This window comes from Lygodium microphyllum, chromosome 23, assembly GCF_053477565.2.
Source record: "Lygodium microphyllum isolate KBCC chromosome 23, Lygodium_microphyllum_v1.1.10, whole genome shotgun sequence".
NCBI lineage: Eukaryota > Viridiplantae > Streptophyta > Polypodiopsida > Schizaeales > Lygodiaceae > Lygodium > Lygodium microphyllum.
Window position 1 is genome coordinate 31,765,665 of NC_141157.1, and position 22,793 is coordinate 31,788,457.

At 45.1% G+C, this 22,793-nt stretch overlaps 1 protein-coding gene across 1 annotated transcript in view; it reads right to left on the reverse strand.

Annotated features, from left to right (window-relative positions):
- The window catches only part of LOC148016023 (uncharacterized), a 103,131-nt gene that overhangs the window by 17,860 nt on the left and 62,478 nt on the right, over window positions 1-22,793 (reverse strand). The gene's annotated exons all lie outside the window — the stretch shown is intronic.

Sequence of the window (22,793 nt, forward strand, 5' to 3'; positions counted from 1 at the left end):
AGAGAGAAAGAGAGAGAGAGAGAGAGAGGCTCCAGCATGCATGAATGTGAGCCCACAGAGAGAGAGAGAGAGAGAGAGAGAGAGAGAGAGAGACAGAGAGAGACGAGACGCACCTGGTTTGTGCATGGCGCCTCCTATAGCTCACGTAACCTGCAAACACTGAAACAATGAACACCTTTGGGGCAATATCGACTGTCCCTTGTTGTCATCTGCAGTCTGACACCTATTTCCAGCCTTCTACCTGCAGTTTGCAGCTGTTTACAGCAGAGTGACTATTGCTGATCACTGTCCACCTGCCGCCTACTCAGTTTTCTCTCTCCTCCATGCTTTCGCTGCTATTTTTCTCTCTCCTCAGCCTGTCGCAGCAGATTTTCTCTCTCCACTCCTTGCGTTTGCTGTTTTCTCTCTCCTGCAGCCTGCATTTTTAGTCTTTCTCTCTCCTCACCTGCGTTTTTAGTCTTTCTCTCTCTTGCACTATTGTTTGCATCAGATCTAGTCTTCCTTGGTTGCATTTGCTGGTGTTTGACATCTAGAGGCTACCTTGCCATGACTCGGGATTTGTTCAGAGTACGACACACTCTCCAGCTCATTACCCTTGTCCTGATCCTTGAGATACAAGAGTTGAGGTTTAGTATTCATTCACTGTATAGTGTGTTTGCTGCATGAGCATGTATATTCAGCAATCATCTCACTTCATTTATTTTCTATGTTCATTGTCTCTGAGTTACCCTAACCCTAACTGTGTTCTTTTGTCAGTCTGTGCTTTGTCGTATAGTTTCTGTTTGTGTTTGTGTTAGGGTATTTCTTTACATGGTATTAGAGCAAGGTTCTCTGAGAGAAACCTAGGCCTTGATCTAAAAGCTCCCCGTAGAAGCAAGAACAACAGTAGGTTCAGATGACTTCGAACACATGTCTCCAGAAACATCTATCCCAAGAACCAAGCGAGAGTGGGTAGATCAGCTTGCTCCATAAAGTTCCGACATGGTGGAAGACACTTTTGACCACAAGGAAGAAAAAAAGTTATGTAAGCTATCCGATGAAGAATATCACATGATCATGGCTTACAAACAAAAGAAGATTGAGGAGCTCGACCGAAGGATTTCCCTTCAAGAAAAGCTACTCAATGAAGGTATACATGATTTTCTCTCTTCAGATCTCCATCAGGGATAGGCCCCCCTGTTGAAGAAAGAGATCCGGAGTATATTCCATTCTTTCATCCTCTTCCGTCTACTTCGGTGCAAGGTACTTTAGATTCGTCCTTTGTTCCTTCGTATTTTACCTCTTTTGTTTTGCAATATAGAAATCATGAGGAAGAAATAGTACAGTATGTTGACTATGGAAAAGGTTCTCTTGAGGACCAATTCTTGTATGTTAACACACGTCGTGGGGATTACAAGCAAAAGCCAAGTGCTTCTTCTACCCTTTCTTCTTTTCAGTTTACTTCTCAAAATCAGAATGAATTTTGTGTTCCTATTCCTTCATTACATGGTGCATCATCATCATCGTTTCATTTTCAATCATTAAATGGGAAAAATGAACAAAATGCATCTTTACCTTTCACTCCACAAATTCAAAACCCACCCATCCCACCATCTTCTTCCGTTGCTTCTCCACTTCCATTCACACCATTCACATTCCCATTTCAGACACCTCATATTGCACCGCACATCACACCAGGGGGTTATGGAAACATAGGCACACCTTTTAGGACCTCATCCTTGCCTCAGCTGGGTGGTGTTCCACCTTCTTCTCACACACTTTCGGGATCATTGCAGCCTAGGTATCCCTCCCAGTCTCTCCCGAGTGTGGATCAATTGGTACCACAGTTTGCCTCCATGACCTTACCTAGTGGACCTTCTAGTCATCCTACTATGCCTCAGCCGAAAGGGCTTCCGTGTCCCTGTGCCTCCACCTACACACGGAACCTTATGAAAACATTGATGTTTCAATGCCTCCACCTCAATCGGCACTCATTGGACATTTACTGCTCATTTCTACCTACCCATCTCTTCCCCCTCCTTTTTATTAGACCCCTCCACCACCACCACCACCATCTTATTCCACCAATCCATCTTACCCCACTTTCACGACACCTCATGGTTCTACCTCATCCTCAGCCATGCATGCATTCAATGACAAGACTCATTTCAATGGGTCAAACTTTATCACTTGGTCAAACTTGATGAGACATGTCCTTGACTCACCGAACCTATGGGATCTTGTGCAGGGGTTGGAACCCCAACCTGATCCCGCACTTGTTCTATACAAGGTCATCCGCTCATGGAAGGCTAGGAATACCTCCGCTATTATTGAGCTGATGCAGAGCTTATTGCCTAAGTTTCATTCATAACTTCAGCATTTTGACTTAGCGTCAAAGCAATGGGCACACTTGACTGACCGTTATGTGACTCGAGAAAGGACCCGTCACATCAATCTTCACCATGAGCTTCAAAATTTCAAAATCTCTAACCAGGATGACTTGAAAGTCAAGTTGGCTGAGTATTGGTGTCTTCTTGCTGAATTCTCCACTACGGGGACTCCCAAGTCCTCTAACGATCAGGTCACACTGTTTCTAAACAAACTTCCCACGAAATACTTCAATTTCGTGGAAGGTATAGTTTCAAAGCCTACCATGTCTGTAAAGCCTGAAGCTAGCTCACGATGTCTGTAAAGCATGTTAGCTTGAGAAGCAGCACCATACCCCTTTCCCTCAACATTCCGCACATCGTGCTAAGACGCCTCTTAGATTGATTCATGTTGATCTTTCTGGGCCGACATCCACTGCCGCCTTGAACGGTGCATTGTACTTCTTTTTTATAGTGGATGATCATTCTAGATACATGTGGGTATACTTCCTCAAGCATAAGTTAGATGCTTTTACATAATTTTTTGCTTGGATACTGCTGGTTCATAACCAAAGTGGACATCATTTTGGTTGCAGGAGTGATAGAGATGGTGAGTTTATCTTCCACGAGTTTTCCGAGTTTCTACAGCAGCATGGCATCTCTTGCCGGCTCACCTCTACCAACTCCCCCTCTCAAAATGGAGTCGTAGAGAGTAGGAACCACACAGTCATGGAAATGGCACGCTCTATGCTGTTCGCAACAGAACTCCCTGAGCGCCTTTGGATTGAGGCTGTCAACATTATAGTGTACATCCTCAACTGATGCCCGACTGCGGCTCTTCCTGAGAAGACCCCATATGAGGCATTCTTTGGCTCTCGGCCTATTATTTTCCACCTCAAAGACTTCGAGTGTCGTATCTACACACATACACCTAATGATAAGATACAAAAGCTCACTCCTCGAGCTGATCTCCTTATTTTTGTCGAATATTCCTCTAAAGCGAAAGCCTATCGTTTGTTTGATCCTCGGACAAACAAGGTGATTGTTCTGAGGGACGCCGTTTTTTACGAGAGGAATATCGTACAGTTCTCTACCAGATTCTGATCTGATTTCTCCTTCCACATCATCGCAGATCGTGCCTACTGAGCCTCGTCTACTTCCCGCTCCTAACATTCTTGCAAATTCTTCAGCTCCTAGGCCCCCTCCGCAAGACTCGTTACCTCATTGGTTACCAATAGACCATGCAGGATTCGGGGATCTTACCAGTGGACTCCACTCCAGAGGGACCTAGAAGATCTGCCCGGCTTGCTCCTCAGGCATCATTTGCGTCCTTATTTACAATTGATTATATAGCATATTTTGAGTCGGATACATAGCAGGAGGCTCTTCAACATCCTCAATGGCGAGAGGCCATGGAGAAGGAGCTAGAGAGTATTGATAGAAATGAGACTTGGACATTGGTGAATCGTTCAAGCTACAAGAAATTCATCGAGACAAAGTGGATTTTTACGACCAAGCTAAAAGCTTATGGGACTTTAGACAAGTACAAGGCTCACCTTGTAGTGCAAGGATTTCGACGAAAGCATCGCATTAACTATGAAGACACCTTTGCCCTTACTGTAGAGTTTATATCTTTCCGGTTGCTTCTCGCACTAGCCACTCACCATAGTTGGCCGATACATCAAATAGATGTCAAGAGTGCCTTCCTGAATGGTTATCTCGAGGAGGAAATCTATGTGGAGCAGCCACCACGCTTTCCTTCTAGGAACCCGCGGGATAAGGTATTTGCAGAAAGCTCTTTATGGGCTGAAGCAAGCGCCGTGGTCTTGGTTCCATAGGATGGATGAGTTCTTACAGACTCACGGATACCATTCTACCCCTTATGACCCGAACTTATATAGTCAATCTATTGCAAAGGGGGTCAGATATATCTTGTTGTACATTGATGACTTACTCATCATAGGCTCAGATTTTACTGCCATCGTAGAAATTAAGGCAAAGCTTAGTGCTACCTTTGAGATGATAGACCTTGGTTTGTTGTCTTATTTCTTGGGGATGGAGGTAGTTCGATCCAGGGGCTGCATTTTTGTGTCACAGCAGAAGTACACACTTGAGCTTGTGAAACGGTACACTACGGATGAGACACGGCCAGTGGCCACACCTCTTGATCCTACTATCTACTTGTCGAAGAATACCCTAGGTCAATCCTTCGATGCATACACCTATCGGTCTGTTGTAGGGAGACTTCTTTGGTTGATTCATACTAGGCCAGATTTAGCTTACTCAGTCAGTATTTCATAGCACCTAGGATGTCACATTGGATTGCATGTCTTTGTGTGTTGTATTATTTACAATGTACTTATTCTTATGGCCTGACATATGGTTCTGGTTTATGTTTGCAGGAGTACACTGATTTTGATTGGGCAGGAGATCCTGACACCCGACGTTCCCATGGCAGCTATCTCCTTACCTTGGGTACGACTCCCATTTCCTGGTCTAGGCGTAAATAGGAGACGGTGGCGGCTTCCACAGCTGAGGTTGAGTATACGGCTCTCTTTGATGGCACCACCGAGGCCATCTACCTGAGGAGTTTACTGGCGGTATTTCATTTTCCTTGCAACTCTCCCACCGTTGTCTACTGCGACAACCAAAGTGGCATTGCCCTTGCGTGCAATCCGATCATCGCACCACGAACGCGGCATGTGGGAGTTCACATCCACTTTTCCAGAGAGCAAGTTGAGCTGGGCACTATCCGCCTAGAGTTTGTGCCTTCATCAGATAATTTTGCAAACATCTTGACCAAAGCAGTCAACGAGCCAGTTCTTCAGTCCCTGCTACCCAAGATCGACTTGGGTACATCCTCCCCTACTTCAGATTGACAAGGAGAGGGTGTTTCTCTCTTGCTTTCCCTTCCAGTTTGTGAGGGGAACGGCTTCTTCTTTTGATAGTGACAATGATGATGCTTACAGTTTTTAGACATTCATTTATTGTTTTTATTGTATTATGGACATTTGTAACTTCATCCGCATTGTCAAGATGAAATGATTGTAAAAGGGCACTTGGACAAGTGAACAATTCCCTTGCAAGGGCACTGTCCAAGTGGCATCGTTGCATAGCATTTTGCGTAAGCATGACATCTTGCATCTAACTTTGCATTAGCTCATGCATTGGCATTACGTTCATTTAAACATGTATCTGTGCGCATTTATCCCTTTTCGGTCTTTTGCAGTGGTCGACTCTAGATCCACCATATTCGTGGCATTGCACATGGTAGTCTCCAAGTCAAATTTTTCCTAGCTTGCTTGGTTGCTTTGCTTGTCTTGCTTGCTTCACTTATTTGCTATACTAGCATCGTTGCATAGCATTTTGCGTAAGCATAACATCTTGCATCTAACTTTGCATTACCTCATGCATTGGCATTACGTTCATTTAAACATGTATCTGTGCGCATTTATCCCTTTTCGGTCTTTTGCAGTGGTCGACTCTAGATCCACCATATTCGTAGCATTGCACATGGTAGTCTCCAAGGCAAATTTTTCCTAGCTTGCTTGGTTACTTTGCTTGTCTTGCTTGCTTCACTTATTTGCTATACCCACACCTCAGTCATTTTTCTTTTTCACCGACACCCACTCCTGGTAGGGATAGTATGCTTGTTTTGTGAAGATCTTGGGTCTAACTATCTCTTATCACTCTCCCGTATTGGAACACGGATACTCAATAGAACCAAAATTGATTTGTAACCCTCATTTAATGCTAAATCTATCAAATCTAAAAAGCCCTAAAAAAAAAGTCCATAGTTGTTTCCATCCGCCTTTATAGGGCTTGGTAGGCCATTGGGCAACCGACGTGCACCCTTTGTCCAATGCCCTGTCCTCTTTGGAATGATCACTTGGGCTCCCTTGGTAAGATAACCATCCCCTCTCTAGTCTTAGTAGGCCACTGGGCAACCGACGCGCACCCTTTGTCCGATGCTCTATCTACTTTGGGGTGGGATGCCTTGGGGTAAAAGAAAAGAAAAAGGACCTGGCTGGCCTTCATTCTTATGGCACTGTTGTTGGGCTTGAGAGGGGGTGTTGAGCTAAAACTACATTAGCTTCACTTAAACAGCCCTAAAACATACTTAATTAACAAAGTAACCTTGTTTACTTAAAAGAAATGCGTTCCTAGAGAGTGTCTGTGTCCCATTAGCACAAACCCACTTGGGAGCGCCCAAACTTTCTATAAATAAGTATGTTGCCCTCCATTCAGTGATAGTTCTCGTTTTTGCAAGTTTCAGGTGTTTTCACATTGCTGCCCACACCCCTTTCGCAAATAACATCGCAGTCTCAGCTGTCCCTTGCTGTCATCTACAGTCTGGCGCCTGTTTCCAGCCTTCCACCTGCAGTTTGCAGCTGTTTACAGCAGAGCGATTGTTGCCGATCACTCTCCAACTATCACTGCTCAGTTTTCTCTCTCCTCTTTGCTGTCACTACTGTTTTTCTCTCTCCTCAACCTGTCGCAGCAGATTTTCTCTCTCCATTGCCTGCATTTGCTGTTTTCTCTCCTGCAGCCTGTATTTTTAGTCTTTCTCTCTCATCGCCTGCGTTTTTAGACTTTCTCTCTCTTGCACTGTCGTCTGCATTAGATCTAGCCTTCCTTGGCTGTGTTTGCTGGTGTTCAACATCTAGAGGCTGCTTTGCTACGATTCGGGATCTGTTTGGAGTACGATACACTCTCCAACTCATTACTCTTGCCCTGATCCTTGCAATGCAGGAGTTCGAGGTTCAATATTCATTCACTGCATAGTGTGTTTGCTGCATGAGTATTTTTTATTCAGCAGTCATATCACTTCATTTATTTTATGCATTCATTGTCTCTGAGTTACCCTAACCCTAACTATGTTCTTTTATCAATCTGTGCTTTGTCGTATGGTTTCTCTTTGTGTTTCTATGTTAGGGTATTTCTTTATAGCTACCACGTGAGCCGAAGCCGTTCCCTCTAAAGATACTACTACCTCTACAGTTGCAAACTTCCTCTACTCCCACGTTTTCTCTCGCTATGGTTGCCCCCTCAGTATCATGACGAATCGTGGCACACACTTTAATAATGCTCTTATCAATGATCTTCCTAGCCGTTGCAAGATTTTCCATCAACAATCTTGAGCCTATTACCCACGTGCCAATGGCCAAGCAAAAAACACCAACAAAACATTGTGTCACCTCCTCCTCCGCATGTGTCACTCACATCCCTAGCATTGGGATGAGGTTTTGCTTGGCTACTTATGGGCATACCGCACAATACACAAAATAAGGACAAGCCACACACCCTTTCAGCTCACATTTGGAATGGAAGCAATCATGCCATTCCAGTTTGCTGCCCTCACACCTCGCCGCCTCCAACATCCCGAAGTCGTGACACTCCTCTCCAAGCCCTCATTGCACTTGCACCTTTTCAAAGAAACCCGCATCCAGACCAACCAAGCTCTGAAGGCCCAAGCTTTCACATCAGTGATTTGGTCCTCGTCCACAACACTAGCTACCTTGCTAAGAAGCCTAAGTTCTAGGATGGGAAGGTCCATACAAAGTCATCAATATACTTTCCAATGGAGCAATGACACTGCAAACACTCAATGGCACGTCCCTACCTCTAGTAAATGGGTCTCACTAAAGAAAGGATCTCCCCGAGCCATAGCATTCTCTCTCTCTCTCTCTCTCTCTCTCTCTCTCTCTCTCTCTCTCTTTTCGTAATGGATGTTATATTTATAAAGTACTAAACGACAAAAGAGTTACAAAATTCATGGCAAAGACGCAGAGGAAATTGCCATATGCCAGGGAAGTAAGTCCTCCCGAGGGAGTAAGTCAGAGTGCCGAATGAGATCTATCTGCCAATGCAAGAGACCTTTAAGCCTAGCAATATGTCCTTGAACATTAGAGGCTGAATCAAAAAGAAAAGCATCCCAAATGGTCCAATTGTGCCAACAGCCCCAGTATCTAAGAAAGTGAAACAAGATCTTTATATGCGACTATGCCGGTGTGGGGTATTTGGGCCGCGCAAAAACCCAATCAAAAGGGCTTAGCGAGAAACCAACCACTACTCGCCAAACCACTGACAAGAGTGACCAAATTTTCTTAGCAAGAGGGCAAGAAATAAATCGATGACAGGCCGATTCCACACTGGTGGTGCAAAAGACACAATTGCCGTTGGAGATTCGACGCTTGGAAAGGGCTGAAGCAAGAGGAAGACCACCAATCATCACCCTCCAAAGAAAGACCTTGCATTTGAAAGGTGTCTTGTTCAACCAACCCTCCATCATAGTTACCTTCCACCATGACTCAAATTTACACAATCCCCATACAGTATTAGCTTTAGTAACCAGCCATTGATGATCTTTAATCAGAAGATGATACACTTGGTTAGCTGAGGCCTTTTCCAAATTCAGCCGGCCTGCAAGGTCCCAGTCCTGCCAAGGACGATCCAAAGTAAGGGCAGGAAAGGGTAGTCTGCTTTGGAGCACCATCAAAAGCTGTCCCCATAAATCACGGTATCCACGAGGGATCCTGAAAAGCCTCCTGGCTGTACGAAACGATATCAACACATTGCGACTGGCAAGGGTAGCATCTGCAACTGAAGTCAAGCCCAAACGTGCCATGCAGTTAAATTTTGATCTGAGCTCATGTTTGCCTTCCCAAGAAAGTAATCGCGAGGCTGCCAATAGTTCAAGTTGAAAAGAGTTAGTAGCTAAGCGGTCCTCCATTGGATGCCATTGAGCCTTCTGGAGAACCAATTTCCAGGAACATACCAAATGAGCAAGCAGGGATGATGAAGGACTAGAAAAACGAGAGCCTGCATTAAGAACATGCCACCAGGAGCTCCGAATTTGAGTATTACCATGCACAAGCCCGTGATCCTCAAGAAAATAATGGGCTATAAAGACCCACGGGTGATGATCCAAGCACATGGCACGAAAAAGAGACCAACAGAGTGCCAGCATATGAGTTTCGGCATCCAAAATAGCCCCACCACCCATGTGTTTGGGGGTACATGCATGCGACCAAGGAATCCATAAAATGCCTGCATGCAAGGAGTCCTTCTTCCATAACATGAAACGAATGTATTGAGTAAGAGCATTCAATGTAGTAGTAGTCCAAGGCAGCAATGGCAAGAAATATGTAAGCATTGGCAACATAATTGTCTGAGCCACTTTGAGGCGAACATGGAAGGGCCAAGCCTGTGACTTCCAATACAGAAACTTAGCTGTCAGTTTCTGTGAAATCAACTCTAGTAGTTGCTTCGGCTGAACATCAACACCCAAAGGATACCCAAGATGCGTGACAATGGAACCACGGGGAACAACCATTCCCTACCAGTCCAATGACTGCAAATCCGACTCCGTGCAACTAAGAATGGTTGATTTCAAAGCATTGATATGAAGACTAGAAGCATGACCAAAGAGAGTCCAAACATCTAATGCTTTGCGAAGATTATCCTTGTACGCATGCAAAATCATAAAGCTGTCATCAGCCAAGGATTGACTAATGAAGTGCTGTCCAAAAGGAAGAGACAATCCAGCCAACTGAGTAGAAGCTGCCATACGAGATAACATCAAAAGAACCGAATGAGTCGCAAGGGCAAAAAAGAGAGGACTCAAAGGGCAACCCTGTCTCACAGAGCGTGCAAGGACAAATGGCTCGGTAACACCACCATTCACCATAACTCGCGAAGAAGCCACAACACTAATGGTGTAGATCAAACGAGACATCCGAGTACCAAAGTCCATAGTAGACATAAGTTCTGCAATGAAGGACCAGTCTAAATAATCAAAAGCCTTTTCCAGGTCCAATTCAATCAATATCACCTCCTGATTAGAGTGCCTTGCATAGTCAATAGCCATTTGCACATTTAAGACATTATGCAGAATGTTTCGGCCCTTAATGAAACCATATTGAAGAGGATGTTCAATGGCAGGAAGATGCTTATGGAGCCAATTCGCCATTACTTTGAAAAAGATTTTATACATAGAACCCATCAAAGAAATTGGTCACCAATGTTTCAACATAGACGGCAAAGGAACTTTTGGAAGCAGTTTGATAAGTCCTTTCCATGAGGAAGGCATGAATCCCGTTTCCCAAACCTGCTAAAACATAGCCGTCAATGGTTTCACCTGACTGGTAGCAAAAACCTCAAAGAATTCATTGGTGTGACCATCCCAACCAGGACTTTTATCCTTGGGCAAGTGTAACAAAACATCCATAACCTCCGCCTCACAAATATCTGTCTCCAAAGTAGTTTGCATGTCATGTGGAACCTGATTGCGGACCAAATCATAGAAAACTGAGCGAGCATGAGTAATTTGGTCAGAAGGTGAAGGAGTAGAACCAAGAAAGTCTAGAAAATAATTCCTACACATATTCACAATAGTCTGAGGATCAATGACCATTTGACCTTCTGCATCCTGGAGTCTAGTCATTTTCTCTCGAGCAGGAGATGCATGAAGAGCTCGAAAGAACTTATGAGTCTGACAAGCACTATCTTGCAAATTCTCACTCAAATTTTGCAATTTGGCCTGCTGATAAGATTTCAACTGAAACTCTTTAAGAAGATCAACCAAACGCATAGCCAATGGCAACAAAAATACATCATCTTGAGTCTCCACCAGTAGAGAACGAACCAAAGCCAGTAATTCCTCCGCTGCTTGTCGATGCCGCCGACAAAGAGAGGCATGATGGATCCCATACTGTCGAACAACCCGCTACACATTAGAGAGCAATCGTTCAAAAGAAGCATTGCCCTCAGAGGAGAAGTCCAATAAAAATCTATCAATCAATTACTGCATATAACCCTGAAAGATTGAATGCTTCAAATAAAACGAGTTGAAATGCAAAGGGAGTCTAAAAGGTGCAATGGGCTGAACAAGCATCTCAAGCTGTAGAGGAAAATGGTCCGACAAGGCATATTGCTGTAACACTTTCATTTCCAGTATCTCAGGAAGAAAAGCATCATCTTGCATGATGTACATGCGGTCCAACCGCGACCATGTAGTTGTATACTGCGTAGAATGAAAAGTAAACCCTGTAGAAGAAGCGCGTAGCCATGACCAAAGATCTTGCTTAAGTACGGCAAGAGCAAATGCATTCCAGACACGGCTTTCCGGAGTGTCCATCACCGAATGCTCTAATGTGGATTGTAAAGGATCAACACACATTAAAATCCCCCATCAAAAAACCCCGTCTGCCAAGTGACAAGGAGGTCTGCAAAGTATTCCAAAGATCCCGGCGGGATAAAGGGTCATTTGGAGCATAGAGCCCAAGTAACCATAAGATCTCTCCTTAAAATAAAACTTCAATCACCACAAAATGACCATGTACATCATTTTTTATAAGAACAAGCTGATATTTCTCATGTACAATCATAAGCACACCAGAATAATGCATGGCATGTGTCTCTACATAAAACAAGCGAAACCCATGGCAATCCACAACTTTTCCTGCTTCACCGTGACTCTTGTGCTCAACAGCACACAAGACATCCCATTGATTCTCATGCAATAAACTCCACATGGCATGTTGCTTATTGCGAGAACAAATGCCTCGCACATTCCATGTGGGCTATCTTCATGTGTATTCAAAAAGAAAATCAGGAACGAGGCAAAGCTTGCCTCGATTTAACCTTTTCTACTAGAATATCAAGGACTCCCTCATCCAAAAAATCAGCTAACACGACAAAAGAGTTCCAACGGCCAGATTTAGAGATAGACGGTGTATCCACTGTCTTGGGGATGGAACGGGGATAACGACGATCCCATGGGGTAATCACGTTACCTCTAGCATCAAAAGCCAACTTAGCAGGTGGGCCCTTTGGACCATCCGTATATACTTTCCTAGTGGGCTAATTGCGAGGAGCAAAAGAAACCATAGCATGAGTAGTGTGCTCTGAAGACAACATGTATTTCCTGCGCATACGAGTACGCAAGGAATCTTGTGAAGCATTAGGCACACTATCCGCCATGCCACTATCAAACCTTTTACCTTTTTTGACATGTACATCTACCCAATCATTGTCACGGGAATCCAAGCCCGAAACATGTTGTTTGCCTTTATCCAAAACTTTAGGTGGCTGGGTCACATCCTGCGACGAAGCATCAAGCACCATATCTTCCATGGAAGGCAAAACATGCTCAACATTTGAAGTCAGTTGCTTCGCCGGACATTCGGCCATAAAATGCCCCAATTTTCCACACAAAAAACAATGCCCTACAAAGTTACCCCATTTTAAACGAAAGTGCAAAGGATGCATGCCAGAGCAATTAAGACGTAACCAAGCAGGCCTTTTCCGAGCAATATCCCATAACATACACAAACGGTTACGATTCGTGGCCCTTAGGCTCGGGGAAACCAAAACAGTGCCCACAACGGCCATGGCATCCTTTAGCAGTGGCCAATAGACAGCTGGTTAGTTTTCCACTTCAACCCACACTGGGCATTCGTGTTGAAGCAAGCACTGAAAATCTGCCATTGGGCGCCATGGCACAACATGGACCAAAGGGCGATCAAAGAACAATGGCAATTTAGTTAGCAGATCGGCACAATGCTTCTCGGATTTCAACAACACCTCATAAAAGCCTCGGGGCCCAACAAAAATCTCTTCAACACACTCTCCTTGTAGTAGACTTTGCAGCCACTGGCGAATATAGGAAAGCACTGGGATCCTACCAGTGAAGAAGAGTATAATAGCACGTTCATAAAACACTGAGAATGAGCGCAAAACATTTTTAGGATCCACAGTGGCTTCCAGAACATCTTCAGTTTCAGAGTCTGAAAACGCTTCATGATTGTGTTGAACATAATCACCAAGCAGAGTGTTGGATAACTCCAACAAATGCTCCCAGTCAACATCCTGAGAATCTACAGAATCAGAAGCAACCTGAGCATAAGAACGTTCCTGATGATCCATTGTATCTTCCGAAGTATGCTTGGTGCATTTGCCCGTAGGCTGGAAGTCAGGACCACGTGGCATCTCCTCTGTGCAAGGAACCATATCCTCTGGTTCCTCTGTATCAGAATCCGGACCAAGGGCTGCCACAGTTTGGTCAATAAAGTCCATGTCCAGACCAGCCATGTTGTATCACCACTTTAACAACTCTCTCTCTCTCTCTCTCTCTCTCTCTCTCTCTCTCTCTCTCTCTCTCTCTGTGTGTACAGAGGTGGGTCTGCTTTCTTTGTCTGTGCGTAGGGGCAGATTGCACGTGCAACAGCAGAATGTACTGTCTACAGTCTCTGCTCGTCAGTAATCTGCTGCCTCCTGGGCACAGATCTGTCCTTGTAAAATGTCTCTCTGTCTGTCCCTGTTACTGTCGTTTCCCGGCCTGTGCAGGGACGTATTCTGCAAGAACACCCTTTGATCCTGGCGATTCTGCGATACTCTGGTCAGGGCTTCCATGCTGCAGCGCAGCACGATTACAGGTAGGCAGTGTGTAGGTCACATTGGCGGGCCAGGTAGGCAGTGTGCAGGTCACATTGGCAGGCACTAGGGGCCAGTGCAGGTGACAGCATCCTCGATTCTCTCTCTCTCTCTCTCGCTCTTTCTCTCTCTTGCTTTCTCTGCCTGAGCCCTGCGCACAGGGGGCCGTGCAGAGTTGCGCAGGCCTGTGGACGTGATGCTGGCTGCGCAAGAAAGCAGGGGCGCAAGGCTGGGATCAATTCGTTGTGCAGGAGGGTCACAAAGGGTTGCCATCGCCTCAGACGATCAAGCTCTCTCTCTCTCTCTCTCTCTCTCTCTCTCTCTCTCTCTCTCTCTCTCTCTCAACACAACTAACTCATTGTACCCCTCTCTCTTCGCTTTTGTGAGTAATGTCCCTGTCTTCACCCTGCATGGACATGTATCCTTACGGGACAAAAAAGAAAGAGAAAAAAAATAAGCAATGAAGAAAAAGAGAAAAAATAAAAAATAAAAAAAGCATAGCAACAGAAAGGAGGGGAGGAATTTCATCCGCCTTGGCCCCCATTCTATTCCCCTGCTTTGCTCCCCACCTACCTCAACTTGCCCCATCGGCCTGCCCTATTCTCCGACCCGCCCCACCCCCTGACTCCCCAGCCTGCCCTTTACCCCTGCCCCCTACCCACCAACGTACCCCCCCCTCCCCCAACCCCCCACCCTACCCTTTCCCCCTACCCCCGACCCACCAACCCACCCTGCCTTCCGACCCACCCGCCACCCCGCCCTGTCTACCCTCCCAACCCGCCCCCACCCAGCCCCACCTAATCTCCCTGCCCTCTACCCCTTCCCAAGACCTGTCCCACCGCCATCACCAAAAAAAAGAGTTTTTTTTTTTTTTTAAGAGAAGTAACCCCCCTCTCCCATAGGTCGCATGGTCTTCCTTGTTTCTCCACACACGTGCCACTATTGAGCATGTTAGTTCTACAAGCATCCTCAGCATCGACCCTTCTCCTCGGCCTATTCGTGCTTATGTGATACTCCTCCCATCTCGTCCCATCGGCCCAACCCATAATCTCTTGAGTGCCCTCTTCCAAACTCCTCCCCACACTTCAGAAGTCCCACAATCTTCATCCCATCAAGATGACGACACAATCAGCTCCTCCACGAATACTTCTACAAGCACCGGTGGTAACACTGATGACGAGACATATCGGTCGTCTCACCAATCAGCTTCATCGGACTCCAAAGAAAACCCCCCTTCACCGCAAGTACGCAAGCCATTCTCTTCACAGCAAACGTCCACCTACATATTTGTGCATCACCCTCCACCTATTCTTTCCTCTATCCATCCTTGCTACACTTCTCCTTTTTCACTCGCCTAGCTTGATACCCTCACCTCTAAACTTCCCCCTCCTAATGAATTTTTTTTTAAATCTTACATGGGCATCTTCAACCTTCCAAAGGATAGAAGCTTAATTTCGACACCATCACCACCATTCTCACCCTCCCCAAGGAACCATTAGCCGCTAATCACCTTTGCTGCATTAATATCGCCGATCCAACCATTCAGAGCCATGTTGAAAACCTCCTTGAAAATCCCACCTCTTCCACTCCTGAAACTTTACCACTTCTTTCACTACTATCTTTATCTTCGCCCCACACATTCTCCTTCCACACCCTTTAGAGCTGCCAAAGCCCAAGAAGTCTTCTATCATCTTTCAACAGCCAAATCCTACCCTTGGCGGATTTTCTCGCATGGTCACTCCAAGATAGACTCAAAAGAGCTCAACAAAATGAGAAAAGTAACTCTAGAATTACTTTTCCTTCAGCTCACTTCTTAACCTATCTTATTCAGCGCCTCTCTTCCATGCCACCATCTGTCTCTAGTCCCTCTTCTTCTAAAACCAAAAAGTCTTAATATGGCCCCAATGTCCTCACTTACAAGCGCAAGTCCAAACACAAAGAAAAACCAAGCCAGCACAACTGCTTCCACAACTCCGTCTATGATCATCCTCCCACCTCCTCCCTCATCCCCACCACCCCCCTCACCATCTACTTTCCCTTTTCCCTCTTCACCCATAACTTCTAATATCCCCTCCCCGTCTTCCATTCCAATCTCCTCATCATCAGGCCCAACCCACTTACAGGTATCCTCAGCAACCATTTTACCCTCCTTGGCCATCAATCCCCCTGTCATGACACCACCTTCACTATCCTTCGCAGCAGGACTCCATCACGGAGATCATCTAGCTTCCTCCCCAACAACATCAGCATCCACCTCACCCACACCAGCTCTTAGGGGATCTCCCCTCATGTCAACATCATTACTCCATGTGAGGGCCCATTATCTAGCCGGTTTCCTTCAGCACATGGAGCCAGCGCAGTCCATTAGTCACATTTTGCTCCAGGACCTCCCTGCCAGTGCCATCAGGATGACACAGCTCTCTCAGGAGGTGAATTTCCTGAAAGCCAACCTCGCCGACCGTCATCAGCAGATACAGGTCCAGGATCAGAGACTGATTGAGCTTCAGCAAATACTTCTTCAGAAAGATGCAAAGATTGTGGAGTTACAGCAGTGGATCCACACCCTAGAGGCTAATCATGATCGAGACACAGCTCTTTTCCAACAGGCCCATGATTTCTTTTGAAGCCGGGAGCATAGACTTACTGATGCTCACGGAGGACGATGAGTCATCTAGCCGTGGGTGACTTGTACAGAGCATGGGAATACCACTTTTGAGCTCTTTTGTAAAAAAAATTGAGTTGTATTTCACACTTGTATATAGCAGCAAGTGTTTGAATTGTACTCACTTATGGCATAGAAACAATCTTTATCATGTACAAGGTAGTTTAGTAGATTACTTTTCACTTATGTAACGTATGTTTTTTTCTAGACAAAGCTCTGGACTTTTCTCCATACTACCTTTCCCTGGAGACTTTTTGGACCTTGGCGGACCAGTGTCTCAACAATGCCCCGCCATGGATTTTTTCCTCCAGACTTTTTATCTGAAGACTTCTGAAGCCACACTCGACCTGACTTTTCTCCAGACTACATTTCTCTAGAGACTTCTTGGACCTTAGCGGACCACCGGCACTAGACCTGCCTCAACAACCACCCCGCCACGGATTTTCTCCTCCAGACTTTCTGTCTAGAGTCTTCTGAAAGCCACACCAGACCTGACTACAAGCTCCCAACCTAGAGATTTTTTGGAGATTTTTTTGCAACAGTTTGGAGAAAACCTCCTGCACCACTCCATCTCTAGATATTGATATTTTTTGCAGATCTTTTGCCCTCCCCTCTCTTCAACTATAAAAGGAGAGGAAGGCAGCCAATGTATCAAGCAATCATTTCATGCTAATAGAAGTGTGCTCTTGCAAAAATCTGTGTATTTCTATCTCTCTTCACTCAGTGAAACTATCTTACTTTTCTCATTCCTATCTCCAAACTTCTCCTCTCTCCCTCTCACCCAAGTCTTCACTTCTCTCTCCTCCTTCCCTGCCTCCAAACTTCATCTTCCCCAAACTTCTCTGTCCCTACCTCCAGATTTCTCCTCTTTCCCAAACTTCTCTATCTTGTCTCCAAACTTCTCAAACTTCTCTTCCCCAAACTTCTCTTCTTTATCTCTGACTCCAAACTTCTTGAACTTCTCTTCCCGGACTTTTCTCTCTATGTCTCTATCTCCCGACTCCTCTATCTCTAGACTTCTCTCTCTCCGCCTCTAGTCATCTCTGATCTTTGACTCCCCTTTCCTCATACATTACTCTACCCTCATTGCTAGACCACCTTTCCTAGTCCTCTTGCACAACCAGCAACATCAAGGAGTTTGGAGATGTATGCATTGATTGCATAGTGAGCATACTACTCTAAGGAACCCCTCGCAATGTGCACTATCACGCAACAACCATTCCCTACATGTATGGATATGTACCTCTTCAGCAGTATGCAGGCTGCTATTGGACAAATGCGTACCTCCTCCCATCAGCTAAGGATTGTGTGAAGATATGCTAGGGTTTGCACTGAGGAAACACGACGTGTACGACCAAGACTGAAACACAAAGACTCAGATAGAGACAAGCAAAACTCAAACCCTAAACACAAAACGCAAAGCGCAAACGCAAAAACTCAAAACTCAAACACAAAGAAAAACACAAAGAGAAGAAACTCTGAAGTGAATGAATGTTATAAATGAATGTAAGTGTATACAGAACCAATGCAATGTCGGAGAGTGACATCCAACGAAGATAGATCCCAAGTGTAGTGACCACCACTTGGAGATGAGAGAGTGCCAAGGCAAAGAACTATCAGGCGAAATAGGAGAGGTGTTTGCTAATGTTAACAACTTGCTGGACAGCAAAAACGCAAGTACAACAGTAGTCCCTTGATGGGAGAGATAGCAGCAGCCTATCGCCTAGCACCACATGCTAAAAACACATGCTGATCAAGTGCTATGATGATGCAACAGATGGAGACCTCCAATATCAAGGCGATGGCTGAAAATAGGTCAGCAATGATGGGCTGCAGACGGTGATGGCTAGACAGCAAATGGTAGGTGGCTGATGCCTGAAATCTACACAGCAAAGTGAGAAACCTGCACAAAAGGATGAGGCTGAATGGTGGGCAGCCCATCTATTTATAGATATTGAAGGGTGCCCCAAAAAATTAGGGTTTTGAAGGACCACTGAAACTCTCTATAACCATACACCAAACTTGTGTTTTTCATTAATTAAGCGTGTTTTGGGACTATTTAAAAATGCTAATCACCTATAAAGTATCTTTTAGCTCGATACCCCCTCTCAAGCCGAAAACCGAGCCTAAAAGGAAAGGCTAGCAATGTTTACCACAAAGCGTCCCACCCCAAAGCAACTAGGATATTGGACAAAGGGTTCACGTCAGCTACCCAATGGCTTACCAAGACTACACAGGAGCGATGGTTATCTTACCACACCACCATCCTTCTTCACATGATACTTCATCACCTTTCCCTCGTCATTGACATCCTTGAGTGGTTAGGTATGCTTCTACTATTTTGTGATGTGTTGGATGTACCATCCCTACTCCCATCTTCTGTGTCACTATTACTTAATCGGCTGCTACCCCTAAACTTAACTTTCCATCCAAAAAAGAAAAAAGTTCAATGTGGTTCCATCCGCCTTTGTAGGGCTTGGTAGGCCACCCTTTGTCCAATGCCCTATCCTCTTTGGGGTGACTACTTAGACTCCCTTGGAATCCACCAAAGAAACAGCTTAGGATCTGTCTAGTGGTGCTCTCCACAATGGGATGCATAGTATGCTACATACTAAAGAATGCTCATGCAGCAGGTGCCACTTGGACAATGGCCCTAGTGGGGAAACTATTCACTTATCCAAGTGCCCTAGTACAAAGATGATGAAATCATGCAATGCATGGGGAAAGGTACAACAAGAGGAATAGCCAATATCAAAGACAAGAGCCGAAACCTGTAGAATACCAAGAAGGGTAGAAACCCCCTCTCAACCTGGATGTCAATGTTGAAGAAGAAAGAGGAGCATGAGAATGTCAACCTTCATGTGATGCCGAGAACCATGTGGATGAAAATGATGAAGTATTCCTACTGGAAGAGCAAGGATAGAAGACACCGCCATGATAGCATCAAGAGAGATGCTGCACAATTCGCCGCGAAAGGGGAAGCCTCCATACTGGGAAGAGAAAAACTTCGAGTGGATGGAACCATGAAAGGAATTGCACACATCTCCTATCTCTAGCTTAGGAAGGACTAGTGTGAGCCTATATGTTAGCCCTACATTGAAATACAAAACCTTGCAAAAGAGATCAAAATCTGCAAGCACAAAGGTGAGTAGTGAGATACTCCAAAAAACAAAACTAAAAATAAAGCAAAGCAAAGCTAAGTGCAATGCAATGAGTATATAAGTATTGAGTGGAAGTCTAAAAAGGGAAAGGCTAAGTGTGTGGACACCATCGTGTACGGAAACGTGGGAAAGTGGTCCTAGAAGGTGCAATGGATATCCTAGGAATGGATGCATAAAGTGCAATAGGTGAGTGTCTAGTAGACCAATTAGCTAAGCCTTTCAAAGTAGTGAAGGATATAGGCTATTGAGGCTGTCCGCATACCACATGTCCAGTAGCCACTAGGGTGAATGGAGCAGATGATGCAGTACCAAGAGGCGTAGACCCACTGGACTAGCCAACTAGAGTGGAGGCAATCGCAGCAGTCTATTGTGGTTTTCTAGGTGGAAGACCTTGGGCCTTGGTACAACACTCCTCATCCACATGGCCCGACCTTTGGCAATGTGTGCAAATCCTATTTTTCTTAAGAATTTGTTGTCAACGGGATTGTGTTTCTTTGGTTTCATCGGAGGAGGTGGTGTCACACTTGTTTCTTTAGTTTCATCAGAGGAAGTGATGTCACCCTTGTTTTGGCTTGCCTTTGCATCTTGTGAGTTCTTGCCACTGGTGATTTTTCTTGCCAAAGAAGAGGCAACCAACCCTCGTGCCTCTGAATGGATGTGTGTAGAGGACTTTTTGTGGACTTCATAATGCAACCTCGCATAACACAAGAACTAACACTCAAATTCGTAGAAGGTCCACAAGCTAGGTAGTGAGATAATGTGCTAGATAAAATGGAAGTATTTATTGGGCAACTTGTTCAAGAAGAATGTGACCTAATCGTCATCTGACTTCAAGGAGCCACTAATGGCAAACTCCGCTAGTAAACCCTAATACTCGGCCAAATTGACTTTCAGATCATCCCCTTCCTGAATGGAAAACTCCTGAAGCTCAAAATCGAGATTGATACGTTAAGTGCAAGCAGTCAATGAGATGACTCCAACGCTCACATGCGCGGGGAAAATGTTGTAATTGAGAGTGGAATTCAAGAAGCAACCCTTGCATTAACTCAACATTGACTTTGGCATTGCGGGCGAGCTCTCCATTAACGGATGTGATCAGAGTGAGCTAATCGAGGGTCTCGCATAGGCTCTCGGTACCAACAACAAGGTCCCAAATTCCATGAGATTCAAGCACTTATTGCGTGAAGTTTGACCAAGTGGCGAAATTCAACCCGTTAAAACGAGTCTAATCTGTGAAGGCATTCTTGGCCCTGGCAAACAAGAGTGGTAGTACTAGGAGATAGAGGTGTGTAATGGGGATAGAGTGAATAGAGAGGATAGGGTGGGGGAGTAGAGTACACTTGGGAAGGAACCCCAAAGTGCCCACAATGCATACGAGAAGTATGCATAGCAAACCCATATGTGGCAAGGGCAGACAGGGTATGGGCATGGTAGTCGCTTGTGGAGCCCAAGGTAGAGGGATAGAGACACGGGGAGCAAAGGATGGAAATCCCTACCTAGGAGTGACCCAAAGGATGTGTGATGACAGTCCATAAGCATAGGATGGATATCCTTGTGTCTAAAAGGTCGTGTGAGGGGTTTGTGAGTGTCCGGGGGTAGTGAGGGGGATGCCCATCACAACCGTCCTAGAGTGTAAGGATATGGTAAAGTGGAGATACGTGGAAAGTACAATGTTAAAGGGTGGCATTCCCCCCTAATGATGCACCAAGAGATGGAGTGAATGAAGGATAGGTAGATAGTGGGATGGAGAAAGAAAAAGTGCTAGGAGCAGAAATGGAACGTCCAACCCCTAGTCTATTTTGAGCGGAAAAACAACGTAATCCAAGATTTTGGAATGAAGATGTGAGTAGATCAAAATGTGGAGAAGATAGTAGTGGGATGGGAGGGAGTTGAGAAGTGTGGTTTACTCGCTCAAATAAAACAAATGGTAGAGATATACCTAACGAAGAATATTTGCTTCGAGAGCCTCCTCTATCAAAGTTAACATACTACAAATCATGCAGATCTTGCACAACAAAGGAAGAAACATGAGAGGGTTTTGGCTCATACTACTCAAAAGAGCTATACAAATCTGACATAAGGCATGGTTGAGATAAAGGAGATGAATCGCCATATGCACCAAATGTCATGGTTCCTCCAACATCAGAGAGGTGGCCACTCTCACCAATCAGTCCAGATGAAGTAGTAGCACTTGTTGGAGGAGTGTAAACCGAATTGTACGCGATGCGCAAGTACTCCTCAAACTCTTCATCTGTAAGGTAACCAAAACAAGAAGAAGAAGAAAACGGTAAAGGTGAAGGTGTGTCTACCTCCTCCTCAAGACCATAATGCCTTCTCATAGCCTCCAATGATGGAGAATCTTGATAGGGTGTCATAGGATCCCTATAAGGAGGTGCCTAAGACATTATGAGTCAAAATCAAGTCGTGTGTGAATCTCGTCCGCACAAAAACTAGCCTCCACAATCACCGCAAGATACTCTTTGGAAGAGCACCGGCTCTAATACCATGTGAAGATATGCTAGGGTTTGCCCTAACCATTTTCCATGTGAAGAAAGACCACTGTGTTGGCCTACAAGCTTGTGGGGGCTGCATAGGTGGCTGTCCTGGCAGGTCATACAGTTGTCTCCCATAGTCAAGCCAAGCCTCTAGTGATGTAATCTGTATGGGGGGCTATCTTTCATAAAACATCTTCCATGCGCTCTTGCTATCCTGCCCCAAAAATAGCTGATACATCTCTACTTCTACTTTCGCTAAGTAGTCTCGTTTCTTCTTCCGCACAAGGCGTTTGAAAAACGCCTTTGCTTAGCGATGTGTCTAAGTGCCTAGCTCCACTTCTAACTGTAAGCGAGCTCGGGTGACTCTACACTCATCATCATACTAGCTATTTTGGGGAGCAACAGATCGTGTGGATCTACATCGGGGCAAGGTGTGTGGGAATGCATACATGGCTGATCCATGTATGGCCTCTGCTAAATCCCTTGTACATTCTTCCAACAATCTACTCAAGTCCAATGTATGTAAACTAGTCTGCAGAGAACCACTGTAGATGTGTGAGGTGTCTTCTGTAAAGTAGTATTTGGGATGTTTAGGGAGGCATGGTGTTTCATGTTTCATATGTACACAAGAGAGCATGAATGTCAAAATAGCATGATCTGCTGCTATACCAATTGGTCTCTTAGATATCTCAAA